Raw genomic sequence first — 5,660 nt, forward strand, 5'->3', positions numbered from 1 at the left:
ATGGTAGTCTCAAACTGAACCATTGTTACCAGCCTGAGGCTTAACCTTTATCTATAACATATGAGGCGAGAAGGAGGGACACGGGGATAGATGGTACTCACTTTAAGAAGACAGTCCATCCTGTGATGCAATTTTACAATGTCTAAGAGAACTCCCTAAGGAGTTAAGCAAGTACTTGCGAAAAAACACTACATTATCTCGCCCATCTTTCCTAATTCATTGTCTTTATCTTTGCTTCTTACTAAAATCATGATGCATTATAGGTTTGCTTCAGGCTCACTTTGTCGAGGAACCCAACGTAAGATCTGGATTGAATGTGAAACCTGACAGAGAAGAATATATAATGTAGACATTTTCCATGTGTAGCTAATCAGGAGAAAGGTAGATACTTATGTGAAAAGTGGTGCCAAGGTTTTTCTTCTAATTTATTTTCTTCCTTTTTTTTCTCTTTCCCACTTTAATTTCCCCATCTTTCTTCTTTCCTTCCTTCTGTCCCTGTCCCCTCCCTCCATTCCTTCCTTCCTTCTTTGTTTGTTTTGTTTTGTTTTGAGATAAGATCTTACCCTGCAGCACAGATTGGACTGGAGCTCATTGTATTCCAACATGGCCTCAAATTTCTGCTAATCCTTTCAGCTCCTTGATGCTGGGATTACAGGCATGAACCACCACTACAGGCACAACTAATTTTTTTAAGTGTCATTTCCTAAAATAGAAGTGCTAAGGGAGATGTAAAACTAACCCACGACCTATTCGGTTTGTTTCCCCAAGAGGCCAGCATGCAGAGGAAGCAATTTTCATTCTCAGTTTTCTGATGAGTGAGTTACGCTAGAATCCCACATCAGCCTCCTCTGTGCAAAAGAGCTTAAAAGTCAGGCCCTCAAGTGTCAGACCCTTCCCTCCTAACAAAAGGGAAGCATAACGCTCAGTCACTGAGGAGTCAATGAGACCAGTTGTGTCCCCAAGAACTGAGATTGCTAAAGCCACTGGGGGGGGGGGCGTGGATTTGCCACTTGCTTCCACTTAGCCTCTTCTGAAAGAAGCCAACTGAGACTTTGGAAGTGACAAGGGTTGCTCAGGTCACTGTGGCAGCAATTTCAGGGGGAGTCCAGATGCTGAGTGAGTCAGTCCTTGCAATGACGCTAAAAGTAGTAATACTTCCAGTACAAAACACTTTGAGTAAGTGCTACCCAAGCCCAGTGCTCCGGCCTGATTGCCTCTTTCCATCAGTGTCCAGAATATGATGGTGATGTGATGGAGAATGATGCTATGGGACATCATTCAGTCTGAGGTCTTGAAGGCATTCTTCTACATGATGCCAGGCAGCAGAGGGTAAATGTGACAAGACATTTGTGTATGTTACATGTCTGTCACATTGGTTAGCGTGTATTCTATTTTAGGTTTGAATTCTATATTAGATGAGGTAAAGACAAGGGTTTCTACACTGATACCCCTATTTTCAGCAGCTGTTTCTTCTCTTAGAGCATGTCAGAGGTGAGTAATGAGACTCTGGGGTAGAAGTGGCATGAGAGGTGGGAAAGCCAATACACACTGGAGCCCTTGGCTTGTTGTGAGTCTTTCATGGATTCCAACTCTGTGTTCTCTGGGACTTTAAGTCACTCAGGAAAGGCAGCAGTAGATTATTACTCTGACTATCACTAAACAATCAGAACTCTCCGCTCCATTCAAGGAGCAGGTCTCTGGTCAGTTCAAGCCTTGCCTGCAGACTTCATGTTTGACTTGATCACATCCCCATCAAATTCTATGTCCTGTAACAGCAGAGCCAACCTAGGCAGCTATCAGCCAGCAGCTCTATCTGGGACTAAAATCCCTATTTCCCTTCTATACTATATATAGATCCAGGGACTCATCCCCACCTGACTGATGGTGGCCACTGCCATTCACAGGGCCACAGAAAACAGGAAAAGAGGAAGTCAAAGCAAGCACTTTTGTCTTATTCAATGTAAATGGACTTGTACAAACCTAGAGTTTAATACAGTGTACTGTTGGCTATTTCATGATGTGTAGAGTTTTATATACAAAAGACATTCTGGAAGTATACACCTGGCTAAGCAGCCACAGGCTCACATGAGACTTTGATAGGAAAAAAAAAAGGAAAGAAAAGATATATAGTGATGATGCCTTTCTTGCCAGAACCAGGAAGGCTGTGAAGTAATGATTATTCTACTTTAGGTTATGGATTTTTAAAAAAGAACAAACAAACAAACTAGGCTCCCTCCTTCTAGACAACTAAATTAATTGGTCATAACTGCCTAGAATTCTTTAATGGGAGGAAAGGCTATTTTGATTACTTCAGAATTCTTACAGGACATTATATGTGTATGAGAGCGCAGGACTGTTATAAAATGGATGTGAGATGGGGATGGAGATGGGGAGAAACACTCAGTAAAGATGATTAAGTAGGGACAGTATCCAGGGTCAACAAGTGTCCAACATATGGTAACTGAGAATTTGATATATATATATATATATATATATATATATATGTGATCTATAACTTTCATATATAACATGTGAGAGTAGCATGCTTTCCTAATTTGTCAGAGAAATATATCAAATTTCTCTGATATTATATGTAATTATAGAAGTCCCTGTATATATCATTTACATTTATATGTACTTATTTATTAGTATTTATATTTATTTTTATTGATATTAAATATATATTTTCACATTATATGTTTATTTCTATTTATATGTTTGATATATAGCAAATTTCTCCAGTATTATAAATATAGAGTAAATTATAAGTAATAAATGAAAGAGTTGGAGTCTGTCATGGACTGAATGTTTGGGTCCACTATTCATTTGTTCAGATCCTGACCACTTAAGGGATGGTTTTGAAAGAAGTTTTTTTGTTTTGTTTTGTTTTATTTTGTTTTGTTTCAGGAAGTAATGAGAGGATAAGTGTGAATCCCTCACCAGTGGATAAGAGAATTCTTGAGAGCTCATTGGCCCTTCTCTCTACCTGTTAGAGCATGGAAGAAGCTGTCCACTGGTGCTGGAATCAGGCTTTCAAGTTCTGCTATCATCTTGATCTTTGATTCTCTAGCCTCCATAGCTGTGAGAAAGAAAATGCTAAACTGTACAGTTTGATTCTTGGTCAAAAACATCAAGATAACTAAGACTGGCCCAGACTATATGACCAATGGTCACAGCATGCTCTCATTACCCTAGCATCACCTCCAGAAGTCCTGGCACTTCCAGCACCAAGATTGTTTTGCTAAGGAGCAATGCAAAATAAACATAACCATAAATGAGTCCCTTCTAAAGGAAGAAAAATGAGCACACTGCATCTTAATGCCTGGTATGCTAGTTGTCAGTTTCTAGTAAGTAGGCTCTTTCATCTAGTGTTTTCATCCCAAGCATACTCACTGACCTCATCTAGATGTCCTCGGTGTCCTGTGTGACCCTTTTCCTAGAATGTCTTACATCCCCATGAAGAGTCCAGTGACAGCGAAGCGATCCACTTTCCTGCTTCGCTGAAGACTTAATGCACTGCCTGTTAAAGTAGGATCACCTTGGTGGCCTAAGATTATGGATTTATTAACTCTTCAGCCTATGGTAATGGTCTGGTCAAATGCAGTTATTCAGCTTCCTTGGTGTTTTCTAAAGTTAAGGATAATACCCAAAGACACATCTGAGTTCATCCATGTTACTAAGTGTTCAGCAAAAGAAATACAATATTTTCCCCAAAAACAAGGATGAAGAGCAGACATGGTTTAAGGTGGCTTGAGGTTTGGTTAAAAACTGATTGAGGAAGTTAGATGTTAATGAGCAATAAGAGACCAAAATACAAAGAAAATAGTGAGTGGAAGATGAGGAGTCTTCAGTGCTCATCGGCGTTGTCACCTGTCAGGGTTTCTAAGTATCAGTCTGTTTAGACTGATGAACTGATCTTGGGTTAGTTTCAGCAATACTAAATGACAGTGAGGCAAGAGAGTGGGCAGAGAGGTCTGAGAAGGCCTATATAAGATGAAAAATTATTATGTATACATATATAATACATAACATATATGTAGCATTATAACGTATGTGTATGTATGCATGCTAATATACACATGTGTATATATTATGCTTATGTGTATATATATATATATATATATATATATATATATATATATATATATATATATATATATATATATATATAGTGTGTGTGTGTGTTAGAAATGAGAAAGGACAGAAGTTCCTCAGTTAAGGCTGATCACTTGTATAGGCACAAAGATATTAAGCTCTATCTGCCAGGCCTGCTTCCTCACTCAGAAAATGCCTTTTTCATAGTGAATGGACCTGCTTCTGTTGTAACTTGCATGTCTCTACTCAATTGTTTTTTAGTGAATATTTTATTTATTCACATTACATTCCCGAGAACCAAGCCTCCTCACCCCCACATTCAGATGTAACCAATGGAATGCTGATTCTTACATGCCAGGGGGCACTGCTGCTGAACCTCTGACATGTGCCCACGATTTGGTCACTGCCCCTTGGAAAAATGACCTAGCAGGCACACAGAAAAAGGGGATACAGGGTATACTCAGTTGTTTTTATTCTAAATAGTAGGAATTTGGAATCCCTATGGGATGCCTCCAAACTCTGCTATCAGCCAAGTTCAACTTAATATCAGGCCTCTATAATAACTATTTCCTTGGATAGCTGAACAATATTAATATTAATCTCCTCAGTATTAGTATTCTATGTAGATGAAAATCAGATGTAAAATTGCATTGTGTACAAATGAAGGAAACATTGTTCACCACAGATTTTCCTATGTCAGAGGGAAATGTGTAAAACTACACTGAAATGCAGAGAGGAAGTGAGCCAGGCTATAAAACCCAAACCAGCCCTCCTCCAGCAGCTTACTTCCTGGATGGCTCTGTGACCATTCTAATGAATAACACCTCCTAATGGTTCTGTAACTTCTGTAAACAGTGTCACCAACAGAGGACCAAGTGTCCAAACAGATGAGCCTATGGGGGACAATTCTCATTCAAATCACATATGGTTTCTACTTGGACTTCAGGAAATGAAACACAGAATGTGTTTATTAAAAATGACGTTATCCCTGCCCCTAGAAGCATTGCAGGGGTGGCTGCTGTACCACATGTTGGGTCAGTAGGTGACAGAGAAGAGAAAGACTATGACTCCTCTTAGTATTCAGAACTATGAATATCTAAATGATTAGTAGCCTAACATTCCAGGGAAAATCAAGCCTGAGATGACCACCAGTCCAGTGCCAAACATGCCTTGACAAGTCCTATAACCTGGAGCAACCTGGAAGAACACTCCTGAGACCGAAGGCCCCAGGTGGGAGTAAGCCCAAGATGACCCTTGCATGGCCTACTCTGGTACAAATGTGGAAGACAGCCCCTGCCTCTTGTCAGCTGGCCAGTGGCACAGAAAAGGGAGAGATGCTTTCTTACTTTCCCTTGTCCCTTGCCATCTATGGCAGAAAGGAGAGGTGGCCCTAGGGTCATGAGAGTGGGAGAACTGGCCATGTCCCTCACTAGCTGCAGTAGGTCCAGATCGAGGGCTTTGAATTGGCCCACCGCAACATCTTTGAATTACTGAAGTACTTGGAAAGGCCAGTCCTACAGATACAGAAACCATAGGACCTCCATGACACAGGAGATCTGAGAGGA

At 40.2% G+C, this 5,660-nt stretch overlaps 1 non-coding gene across 1 annotated transcript; it reads left to right on the plus strand.

Annotated features, from left to right (window-relative positions):
* Positions 1 to 5,082: 5,082 nt before the first annotated feature.
* On the plus strand, positions 5,083 to 5,215 carry LOC127196051 (small nucleolar RNA SNORA17). The gene has a single exon (XR_007831449.1). It is a non-coding gene; the product is annotated as a small nucleolar RNA SNORA17 (small nucleolar RNA).
* Positions 5,216 to 5,660: the final 445 nt, after the last annotated feature.

Source organism: Acomys russatus, chromosome 11 (genome assembly GCF_903995435.1).
Source record: "Acomys russatus chromosome 11, mAcoRus1.1, whole genome shotgun sequence".
NCBI classification, from domain to species: Eukaryota; Metazoa; Chordata; class Mammalia; order Rodentia; family Muridae; genus Acomys; species Acomys russatus.